The 12,636-nt window shown below is 43.5% G+C and overlaps 1 non-coding gene across 1 annotated transcript; it reads right to left on the bottom strand.

Moving 5' to 3' along the window:
* Positions 1–12,120: 12,120 nt before the first annotated feature.
* On the bottom strand, positions 12,121–12,258 carry LOC119948630. Its single transcript, XR_005457014.1, has one exon. It is a non-coding gene; the product is annotated as a small nucleolar RNA SNORA7 (small nucleolar RNA).
* Between the last annotated feature and the right edge of the window lie 378 nt (positions 12,259–12,636).

The raw sequence follows: 12,636 nt of genomic DNA, 5'->3' as shown, positions 1-12,636 counted from the left end.
CTTATCTTTGTGGTCTCTCTTCCCATTTTATCCCAGCTCACACTGTTTCACTACTCACAAGTTGAACTACTAACTGTATCTCGTGCTTGATTCTCCTATTTCCACCCCATCGAACATGCCCTTCTTCCTGTGTGGAATTTCCTCCCTGCTAAAATCCACCAAACCATGTCCCTCCCCACCTTCAAAGCCCTCCTGAAAAAACAAAACCAAAATACAACTTCCTCTAGAAGCATTTCCCAACTATTTCTGCTAGACTGTAAACTCTTCTGCTAGGCTGTAAGATCTTTGAGGGCAGAGATTGTTTCTACCTACTCTTTTGAACTCTCCCAAATGCTTAGCACAGTGCACTGCACCAAGTGCTCAATAAATACCACTAACTGACTAATTTCCACCACCATCATCAAGCCCTCTCATCAGTAACATTTTGCACTTGTTTAGTTATTGCATATGTATTCTTTTATTTGTTCATTTTTGCTTACTTTTATTGTTAGTTATACCTTTGATTGTTCCTACTTTTGTCTCCCCCATCAAATTATAAGGTCCTCGAGACAAACCAAATCTTCTACTGTTATTGTATGCTCCCAAGTGCCTAGGACAGTGCTCTGCACATAGGTGCTCAATAAATAATACTGATGATGAATATTGAGCACGTAACAGCAAATGAATTAGCACCCCTGGGTAAAAGAAGTCAATTAGGCTCCTAGAAAAGATCCCTGCTCTCAAGGAGCTTACCGTTTAGTCAAATGTATTTCAGCTGCTCTTTGTTAATTTGCAATGCAAATCAAAAGTTTCAAATATTACTTTTGCTGTGTTGAAACCCAAGTTGCTTTTGTTATGCTGTTAAATATGAGGATTGTTTTTTTTCCAAATGAACAGTGTCCTGCACAGTTAGCCACTGATATATTGGCATTCTTTAATGTTAATGTAGTCCAAATGACATGGAATGCATATTGAGCAATTAAACTAGAGCCCTTTCTGTAAAATTACAAAATTGCCTGCTTTTAATTTGAATTGAAATAAAAGTCCCTTGTCTGGCATCTGATTATGTCAAACTTGACCTAAGGATTAGGATCAGGGAAAGAGAAACATTTAGGAAAGGAGGAAAAAATATTGGCCAATAGTCCAAAATCCTCTGGGCTTGATTATAAATTAAATTCTAGTTCAGATGACTGATAATTGGGTCTTTTTCTGGATTTTTTTAAACTTTATGTAAGCTCAGTGTGTGCAGGGCTGGTCTCTTATGGGTACAAGCAGTGGGATTCAGTCATAACCTCTATCTAGAATAAATAACCCATGAACTAGTCATTCCTAAAATCTACCACAAATCAATGAAAATGCTCTGGAGCAATCTATGCTCCTGTGCCAGCTTGTGTTTAGAAGGCAGGGAATCAATTGGCCATACTAGAACACCAAATAACCAAAAAGTGGTCTTGAAGCCCACTTTGTTTCTGTTACATTGAAAAATGACAGAAGCCAGAGATCTTTTAACTGATGCAACTCTTGGCCTTGAAACTGAAAGCCTAGAGAGTTAAACATTTAGATGAATTTGGGGTTGAAGCCTTGGTGAGAAGCTCACTCTGTGTCACATACAAAGCTATCGGGACTCAATACCTCATTACCAGAAAATACTAGTTCGATTCCTGGGCTTCCTGCTAGGGAAGTTGTCAGCATTAGCAAGAGTCACCTCTGAGAAAGGGTAGGAGGCTGATTCCCTTTTATTCAACCACAATTATAGTTTTAGTTTTTGGCCTGAATCTACCTGTTTGTCCTCCAGAGGTATCACAGCATGACCTTAAAGATCAAAATGAATGTATGAATTTTCATTTCTTGAGTTTTCTCTCATACTGGTGATTCTCTCTTTAACTTAAAACACTTCTTCCCCAAGCTTCAAAAAGAACTGCTTGGCTTTATTACCACAAGGCAAGGGCCATGCAAATTTGTTAAATCAGTTCTTTGGTCAAACAATTTTTGTAGATTTTTCCTTTACCTGATCTGGCCAGCCACTCTTCTCTCCCCCACTATATGGTCTTCCTCACTGCAGAGAAGGTGGTTTGCTTTGTCCCGATGGGGTACACGAGGTTGGCTTTCTACATCATGGACTGGGAGTGAGTGGATCAGATTTTGAAACAAAGAGTCCTTGCATTAACGCCACCCTTCTCCCTCTGCAAAAATCCCTCTTAACTGCTGGACATACAGCAAGATGTTTGTGGGGGTAGTTAGGAAAAAGAGAAGCTCTTCTGTCCTCCTCAGCCAGGCTTGCACTTAGAGACTTAGCTGCTCTTGGCTCTAAGACTTGAAAGCTTTCGACTTTTCTAGTCACATTTAACCCATCAGCTTCAGCTGGCCGCCAAAACATGGCTTCTGCAGGTTCCACACCCTCCTTCTGTTTCTAATTAAGCAAGAGGATTTCATTTTAATAACTGGATGACCCAAACAGTTTCTGTTTGGAATCCAGCGAAAATGCTTCCACTGTTTTTCCTTTCAGACTTCACTGCGAAGAATTGCAACCTGACAACTGGGGGTTGGGGACCGCTCCAGAGCTGTGGCTGGGGAACACATTTAGGTCATCCTTGCCTTAAAGATGGTCAAAAACTGACTTCTGGGGTGGCACCCCATTTCTCCAGTCATCCATCAGGTGGCATTTATCAGAAAGTTTTAAGAACTATAAATGGGAAGCAGCATGATTTAGTGGAATGAGCACAGGACTAGGAGTCAGGAGATATGGATCCTAATGATAATAATAATGAGGGTATTTATTAAGTGCTTACTACATGCCAGGCACTGTGCTAAATGTGCAGGGGGTACATACAAGCAAATCGGGTTGGATACAGTCCCTGTCCCACATGGGGCTCACAGTCTCAACCCTCATTTTACAGATGAGGAAACTGAGGCACAGAGAAGTGAAGTGACTTGCCCAAGGTCACAGAACAGACAAGTGGCAAAGCTGGGATTAGAACCCATAACCTTATGACTCCCAGGCCCATGGTCTAGCAACTACTCCATGCTGCTTCCCCGAGTTCTGACTGCACTGCTGGGTGACCTTGGGCAAGGAACCTCACCTCTCTGAGCTTTAGTTTCACCATCTCTAAACTGGGAATAAGATTTCTATTCTCCTTCCCTCAGACTGTGTCCCACAAGGGGACAGGGACTGTGTCTGAGCTGATTAGCTTATACCTAGCTCAGTGTGAGCTGATTAGCTTATACCTAGCTCAGTGTTTAGCACATCGTAAGGACTTAATAAATGCCACAATTGTAGTACCAACTCCAAAGGTTCAACTCATATCTTCTATCAGTGTTAAACAACATAGTTCTATTTTTCTCTAGACTCTCTACCAAGAATTAACAAGTGAAACTGAAAATATTTTGTCACTTCAGAAGTTAACTCCCCAGCAATGAATGACATTATTGTTACCTGAACAGTGGTAGCATTTTTTCTTCAAGTTGCAAAGCAACTGGTTGTCCCATCAAAATAGCCAAGCCAAAACATAACTCAGATTTTGCAAATTAATTAAAATTTTCTTAACAGAGTCCTAACTTCTTTTTTGCTATCAGGAAGAGTACAATGCTAAGATCCAAATGCTGAAAACATCTTTCCTGAGACCTACCATGAAATAGTATAACTTCATCTATTACATAAACCAAAGGGGGAAAAAAATTCCAGGAAAAAAGAAAGTAAACGTTATTATTTTTCTGAGGGCATTGAATGACAAGGCATTTCAAACAACCATTTTGCTTTCATAATATGGAGCGATTGCTCAACTAAGGGGGAGGCACTCTAAAAAGGCTTACATATTAGTCGGAGGAGATTATTCTTCCACAGGAAATTTCTTCACTCTCTTGAAACTTTGTCTTCAGGAAATGGAACTCTGAAGCCCAATTCACTAACAGAGAATCCTTTCACTTACTCTGGAACCCATCCACGCAGTACATCCATTTTATACTATTCTAAAATGTGAATTATATTTCCAACACTAAATCTTAAATGATATTTTTTGACTATTGATGTGGATCCAAAATTCAATTGTCTATCTTTGTCACAGCTTTCTAATGCATTTTATTTGTCAAGCTTTTTTCCATTTTTGAAGTTAACTCATTCACATTTAATCCCTGAGGAAGCAGAAATCGTGATTTTCTATTTTCCAGGCTTTATCTGAATTTATTGCCTCATATAAATAAGTGGGTGAAGGCAGGTGAGCTTCAAAACTGCAGTGCCTTCATTTCAGATGCCCAGGTGAAACAGAAAGAGATTAGCACCAACTACAGAAGTGGCAACAAACTTTCTTAATTTAAAAAAAAATCGCACTAGCACTCACAACCACTCATTTGAGCAATACATAAGAAATTGTCCATTGTAGGAAACGCAGTATCTTAGATTGAAGCTGAAAATTTTCAGCAGTCTTAGAAAAAGATGGAATACTTACGGTTAGATCATTTTAGGAAATGTTCACCTCTGAATTCTAAAGGCAGAAAGTAAAACCTTCCAGACTCTCTTCCCAGCACTTCCTTTATTGTGTGGGGTAAATGAGTTACAGTAATAACCCAGTAAATTTCCTGCCATGTGACAAAGACGTCACCATCAAGGCTTAAGTATCTCTGCTTCAACGGAGGTTTAAAGGTTAAAGCGATCATAAATTATGTATTTCCTCCTGTGCCAGACCATCCCATAAAAAGTGCTTTCTCTGTCGATTTAAAATATTGCTTTTAAATGGGCACCGAGGTAAAGAAAAAGAAGAGATTACATTGATTGCAGCTACATGAGGTAGAGGGAGAAGATTCCTCCGGATGGCATCATAACCCTACCCTCCGGGGATCTAAAACATCTTTGGATATAGGAAATTGCAGAAGTTTATGATTCTATGTGGCAACAGTCAAACCAGAATGAATAAAATTAACTGGCATTTGAACCCTGATTGGTCAGCTAGTGTGTGGCTGGTTTGGGCTCTTATTTCCAAGAACTGACATCTGAAACAAGTATCGCATCATTAGCAACTGCTGGGATTTTTCTCTTCCTGTCCCAGACTCAATCTCCACGATTGAACAGAATAGGCTCAGGTGTCAATCCAATGGTCCACCGCAGGGTAAACAGGAATGTATAATCCCCTCCACGGCCTCGGGTGGGTGGGAATAATCCCCTGGCTAGATACTGCCAGAATCCACGATACGGTTGATTCTCACTCGTGTATTGTGCCGTATTCAACTGTTTTAGGTCGTCTATGGAATTTTGAATGAGAGGTGTGTTTTTTTTTTCCTTTTAGAACTGTGTAACTCCGTATCTACAGAGATTAATGTCTAAATGCTGAACTCTTTTTCAGAAAAGGTAACGCCGAGAAGTCCAAGTGTACAGAGACCCTAACGGCCTAGGTTTGGCCTCTCTCTACACTCCTCCTGCACGCCAAGCCAAGCTTTAACAACCCAAACTTCCAGCCCGCCCCTGAACGATCCCATGCCCACACTGGGCAATTCACTTTTCGGCAGGTTGTCCGGGGCCCGGGCCAAAGTCGCTCGAAAAGGTTCCTGTGAAAAACCACATACATGCCCACCGGCCTTCGAGCAGACCCCGCAAGTGCGGCGTCAGCAACGAAGTCCCCAATTTGCGTCTCCTTCTTTATAGACCCCTCCCCCGTTCCTCAGATCCCCTCCCCCTCCCTCGCTCTTCACCCCGCCCTCCCACCTCCCCACTCACCAATTTGGATCTGGCTCGCTGCAAAAATTCATCCATTGCTGCCCTGCGGGAGCCGAGGGGACCGCAAAGAGCAGGCTGAGCTGGGAGGAGACAGTCGGGGGGTGCGGGGGGGGGAGGGGAGGGAGAGGAGGGGTTGGGAGGGGAAGGGGCCGGGACGGGATTGGGGAAGGGAAGGGCGGGGCCGGGACGGGATTAGAGGGGTGGGGGAGGCGGTGTTAGGCCTCGGAATTGGTGGGGGAAAAGTTTTGCGGACGAGCTCAGGGTACAATCGGGGCGGCGGCTCGTCCTGCTCCTTCTTCTGCTGTTTCTGATCTTGACATCTGCCGCCCTCTGCTCATCGAACCTGTTCCCCCAACCCTCCCACCCCTCGGTCCCCCCGCAATCCCCGGCGCGGCCCCCCGCCCTATGAGGGAAAGTGGGAGTGACCGTTAGGAACGGCGGGCTGGGGGCCCGTCCAAACGGCTGACGTCGTCCAGCCAAGATGCTGCAACCATGGACAGCGCCCAAAAGTGAGGCCTCCAAAGTGCAGGGGGCTGCAGCACGGAACTCTGCAGCGGCAGCGGAGGGAGAGAGAGAGCACTTTCCCATCCAGTACCGGCTGGCTGGCTGGCTCTGCTGCAGAGAGCTACATCGGTTGTATAATGAATGCCGGACTGCTCAGTGGACAAGTAAATGTACTCAGCTCTATTAGGAAGGGAGGCTTGTACTTAGGAGGGGCAACACTCTATTAAAAATGAAAAGAAAAACCACAACAAGCACAGGCGGAGTGGGAGACAGGACAGCTCTGCCGCTAGCTGCCTTACCAGGCCCATGGGGGCTTCTCTCTTCATCACTCACCAAGCTTTCTTTCCCTAGCGCGTGTGGGGAGAAATGGGGGAGAAACGGGGCTGGGAGAGGTGAAAGTGTCTGTGGGCCAAGAGAGGAAGAGCGGCACAAAAGAGATGAGACTCGTAGCTAGGGCAGGAGTTGGGTGGGGGGGAGACTCATTCACTGGGGGAGAGAGAAGATGGAGTGAACAGGATCCAGCTGTCAAGGGAAGAAAAGTTCTGGCTCCTGGGTCAAAATCTGGTTAAAGAAAGCTCAGGTAGGAAGGGTGGAAGGAAAAGGAGGAGGAGAAATGAAGAGGCAAGGAGTGAGGGATTCTAACTTGTGTTTTCATCCTTTGTATCCTTATCACACTATCTCACTTTCACACCCACTTACACTGATTCTCTCTACCCTCCTTCCCTCCTTCAAGAAGGGAGATCAGCATTTCAGGGTCAATCTCCAATTGTGAAAACTCCAGTGATTTGTGTCTGATTGAAGCCTTCAACCTGTCAGACCCAGATCTGCTGATTCCTCTCTTCACTGCTAGGAAGGTTTAGTGTGTGATGCTGTTTCAGGACTAAAATGTGAAGCAGCAAGGCCTAGTGGAATCAGAGGACCTGGGCTCAAATCTCTGTTCTGTCATTTCCTTGCTGTGTGACCTTGGTCAAATTGCTTAACTTCTCTGCACCTCTATTTCCTCATCTGTAAAATAAGGATAAAATACCTATTCTCCCTCCCTCTCAGATTGTAAACTCCAGGTGGGACAGGGACTGGATCCACTTTGCTCATATTGGATCTTCTTAACAAAAACCGTTGTTGTTGTTATTATTATCATTACCATCATCATCATTATTATTATTATCACAAATAGCATCAATTGCATCCTATGGAAACCAGACCAGGCACAGAGCTGGGTTATAGGCAAGCTCTTAAGAGAGCTCATTAAAAATGGATCCTTCTGATCCGCTCTAGATACAGAGATGCAGTACATATGGATATTCCAAGTAAAACAGAGAACTTGGCACTTCATGAAGAAGCCTCTGGGACACAGAATAACAGGGAGACAGGAAGAAATCTGTAGACTAGAGCAGCCAGGTGTGCTCAAATAGATGGGACTCCAAGCCAAATCAAGTGGGGGTGAGGTGTAGGAAGTATTCAAATACTACATTAACCTCACATGTTTTCTCTTATTCTTTATTCAACTGGTTCTCGAATAACCTCTCCCAAAATATGAGTCAATGGTATAACATCTTATTCTACTGCGATCTTTGGATTTTCAATTTAGGTCAAAGAGTTTGTCATTGGATCACTCCATTATATCTTTGGTGTCCCTATCGGGTACTTCATCTCAGAGTATCCTGGTTGTAAGGCAAGTTGCCTACCCATTTTCCCGACTTTAAACTCCAGGGTCAGCCCAACTATACATAGTAGTGTGGATTGCCTGTGCTACACCCATTTTTCTGTGTGCTACCCTAATTCTTATCTCAGTATTTCATCCCTTAAGAAAATTTTGCTCATTCTCCAATCCACTGGCCTTTGTGTTTCTTTCAGTTTGTTCTCTTGGGCTACCATTGCTGACTAATTCACAGGACTATGCACCTTGGCCTCCTGCAGTACTAGGCACATATCTGATATTTCCTATTTCATAAGCACTAACTCCTCCCTCCTATCTGTAAATTATTTTAGTGTCTGTTTTCCTAGGTAGATTGTAAACTCCTTGATGGTAGACTACCTTTATTGTAATCTCCTAAGTGCTTGGAACAGAGGTCTGTACACAGTACAGGTGCTAAATAAATACCATTGATAGCGTGATTGATTGGCCAGTAGGATAGTGAAGTTAAGCAGTTCACTTTTCATTTTCATGGGTGGTCTGCTATCTAATGATGAAGTTTTTATCTCATTGTAGGTCCTCCCTACTCAACTACTTGAATCAGCTTCTTCACTGACCTCCCTGCCTCCTGCATCTCCGCTCTCCTATCCATACTTCACTCTGCTGCCCACCCAGGTCATTTTTGTAAAACATCATTCTATGCATGTCTCCTTTGTCTTTATAAATTTACCTGTTACTCTCCACATCAGTGATTACCAATTCCTCTCTACATCATCCAGTAACTCCTGACCACCAGCTTCTGAGCATTCAAACGGCTCTCTCCCCTTTCACTTATCTATGTTCTTCTCCCACTAAACCCCATCCAGCATGCTAAATTCGATGCTTACTCCTATCAGCCAATCAATCAATCGTATTTATTGAGCATTTACTGTTTGCAGGGCACTGTACTATGCATTTGGGAGGGTACAACACCCACAGTAGAACAGACACATTCCCTGCCCACAACATGTTCAGGGTAGCAGCCACTAAGCCTCTGGTCCATCCCACTAGTAGAAAGTAAGGCCTCCAGGAAGAGAAAATAATCCTATTTTATCAGAACAGGCTGGCAGCATTGGCAGGCTGTGATGGATATACGTCTAGGTCTATAGGTCTAGGAAAATTTAGCTAAAAAAGTGCTCACCTGCAGAAATTGAAGTGATGGGCTTTGATTAGTCCAGTCTTTACCCATGTGGCACCAAATCTTCAACAAAAGATCTATAAACTGTTCCAGTGGAAAATTTGATGGGGGCGCCTAGATTGTGAGCCCCATTGGGACAGGGACTGTGTCCAACCAGATTTGCTTGTATCCACCCCAGCACTTAGTACGGCTCCTGGCAGATAGTAAGAGCTGAACAGATACCACAATTATTATTATTATCATTACACCTGTGAGAATCAATGTTATTTATTGAGTGCTTACTGTGTGCAGAGCCCTTGGGAGAGTACAGTACAACAGAGTAGGTACCTAGGTTCCCTGCCCATAAGAAACTAACAGTGTAAAGAGGGAGACAGACATGAAAATAAATGACAGCTATGTACATTAGTGTTGGGGCGGAAGGGGGAGTGAATACCAAGTGCTTATAGGGTCCAAATCCATGTGCAAGGGTGATGCAGAAGGGAGAGGGAGTAGGGAAAATGAAGGCTTATTCAGGCAAGACCTCTTGGAGGAGATAGGATTTTAGTAAGATTGAAGGTAGGGAGAGTGGTGGCCTGTCAGATGTGTAGGGGAAGGGGGTTCCAGACCATGGGCAAGGGGCCGGGGGTGAGATAAACAAGATCAAAGTAGACTGAGTAGGTTGGCTTTAAAGGAACCAGGTGAGCATGCTGGGATGTAGTAGAAGAGAAGCAGCATGGCTCAGTGGAAAGAGCACGGGCTAGGAAGTCAGAGGTCATGTGTTCTAATCCCAGCTCTGCCAATTGTCAGTTGTGTGACTTTGGGCAAGTCACTTCACTTCTCTGGGCCTCAGTTCCCTCATCTGTAAAATGGGGATGAAGACTGTGAGACCCATGTGGGACAACCTGATCATTGTATCCCCCACAGTGCTTAGAATAGTGCTTGGCACATAGTAAGTGCTTAACAAATACCATCATTATTATTAGTAGTAGTAGAAAATCTATGAGGTAAGATAGAGATAGATGATAATGCAAGGAATGCAATACATTCTGAGCTGTGATACTTCTAGGGACACTGCCCATAAAAGTGTGACTGATTGGTAAGGCAGAATAAATATTGTTTTGTTCCTCTGGCTTCTAATGTGAACACTCTGTTCTGTCATTGCTACCATTAGTTTAATGATTCCTTCCTGGTATCTAGTGGTATTGAGATATGCAAAATCATTAAGGGTGTGGACAGGGCAAACACAGAAGTGTTGTTCTTTAAATTTCAAGGAGCATCTATTGAAGCTGTATGTTCAAAACAAATGAAAGGAAACACTATCTCACACAGTACACAGCAAATATGTGGAATTTTACCCCAGCTCGTTGTGCAGGCTGAAAATATCAGCAGGTTTGAAGACATTCATGGCAAAAGGTCCATAATGGGTTCCTAGGAGGAAGGTGAAAGGTTAGGAATGTATATTGTAGTGGATAGAGCACAGGCCTGGGAATCCAAAGGTTCTAATTTCGGCTCCACCGCTTGTCTGCTATGTGACCTTGGGCAAGTAAATTCACTTCTCTGTGCCTCAATTACCTCATCTCTAAAATGGAGATTGAGACCGTGAACCTCATATGGGGCAGGGACTGTGTCCAACTTGATTTGCTTGTATCTACCCCAGTGCTTAGTGCAGTGTCTGGCACATAGTAAGCACTTAACAAATACCATCATTCTTAAATGAAAAATTTAGGTATGTTGAAAGCTAGAGGACTTAAATAGATGCTAGACCCTAAATGTAGCTCCCTCTCCCTTCTGCTTCATCTATGCACTTGGATCTGTGACTTTTGGGCATTTGATATTCACCCCACCGTAGCCCCACAGCATTGATATATGTATCTTTAAATTATATATTATAAATTATTTATATTAATGTCTGTCTCCCCCTCTAGCTGTACTCTCACTGTGGGCAGGGAATGTGTCTGACAACTCTGTTGTATTGTACTCTTCCAAGTGTTTAGTCCAGTGCTCTGCCCATAGTAAGCACTCAATAAAAGCCATTGATGGTGATGAAGCCTGTGGTGGTTGACTATAAGGGAAAATAGGGACAGTCAATCATCCACCACTAAACAGTAGGATAAATGTTGTCAAGGAGGGTAATTATCACACAACTCCTCCAATCATCTTGTGGCCACTGTTAGAGACAGAATACTAGACTGGGTGGCCATTGGTCTGACTCAGTCAGGAAAATTGGGAAGCCTATCGCTGAAGAGTTTGCTCCAGTTTCGACTGTTGCCATTTCAATTGCGCCTCCTTCACCTTTCTCCCCACAAGCATTAACTTAAATGGATGATTCATCAAGTCTAGTGTATTACTGGCAGCCTATAATGCTTTTGGAACGGTAAGCCAAGGAATCCTTAGGAGGTAGGCTTTTTTAAAAAAAGAAATCCTATAAAAGATGGGTCCCTAGTAAAAGTATTAATAACAATGGTATTTGTTGAGGGCTTACTATCTACCAAGCACTGCACTACACACTGGGGTAGATACAAGATGATCGGGTCATATCGTTCATGGGACTCAAAGTATAAGTAGTAGGGAGAAGAGGCATTGAATCCCCACTTTACAGATGAGGAAATTGAAGCACAGCCAAGTTAAGTGACTTGTCCAAGGTCACACAGCAGGCAAGAAACAGAGGTGGGAATGGGACCCAGGTCCTCTAATTCCCCCTCCTGTTCACTTTCCCCTAGGCCACACTGCTTCCATGCTGCATGTTTTGTCTAGGGCACCTGAACTTTGAAGCCCTATTTAGTAGCAGGTAGCATTACCTCTTTTTAGAGATGAAGATGTGGATGCCCAGGAAGACTAAGCCATTTTCCAAAGGTCACCCAGGAAGTCAACACTGGGGCAGTAGAAAACACAACCCTAAAAATGGTCATTGGCATGATACTTGTCTTATGCCATCGAGTCATTTCCAACCCATAGCGACACCACGGACACATCTCTCCCAGAATGCCCCACTCTCCACCTGCAATCATTCTGGTAGCGTATCCATAGTGTTTTCTTGATAAAAATATGGAAGTGGTTTACCATTGCCATCTTCCACACAGTAAACTCGAGTTTCCCCCCTCGACTCTCTCCCATGCAGTGGCTGCCCAATACAGGTGAGTTTTGACTTGTAGCACATTGCCTTCCACTCGGTAGCCATTGCCCAAACTAGGAATGGAATGGGTAGGCCTCTGCTTGACTCTCCCTCTCTTAGCCGAGACTGGTAGAGTACTGGAAATGCTCCAGGTGCGACCCAGAGAGGGAGGCATGATACTAGAGGTTTGTTATTCATAGTATAATGCAACAGGAGTAATGAATGTAGTTGCTACCTTAAATGCCATTAAGATGATGGTATATGTAATACTGTAATCATTCATTTCAATGGGTTTGGACTCCAATATTTATTAGCAGGAGCGGGAGCTATTTGGTCATCAATCAGTCCTTTGTAACCTCTATGTTTTAATTCAGAAATCTTGAATGACATGGTAATAATAATAATAATGGCATTTATTAAGCGCTTACTATGTGCAAAGCACTGTTCTAAGCACTGGGGAAGTTACAAGGTGATCAGGTTGTCCCACGGGGGGCTCACAGTCTTAATCCCCATTTTACAGATGAGGTAACTAAGGCCCAGAGAAGTGA

This window comes from Tachyglossus aculeatus, chromosome X4, assembly GCF_015852505.1.
Source record: "Tachyglossus aculeatus isolate mTacAcu1 chromosome X4, mTacAcu1.pri, whole genome shotgun sequence".
Taxonomy (NCBI): Eukaryota; Metazoa; Chordata; class Mammalia; order Monotremata; family Tachyglossidae; genus Tachyglossus; species Tachyglossus aculeatus.
The sequence above is the reverse complement of the archived record's forward strand: the minus strand, read 5'-3'. Positions and strand labels throughout refer to the sequence as shown.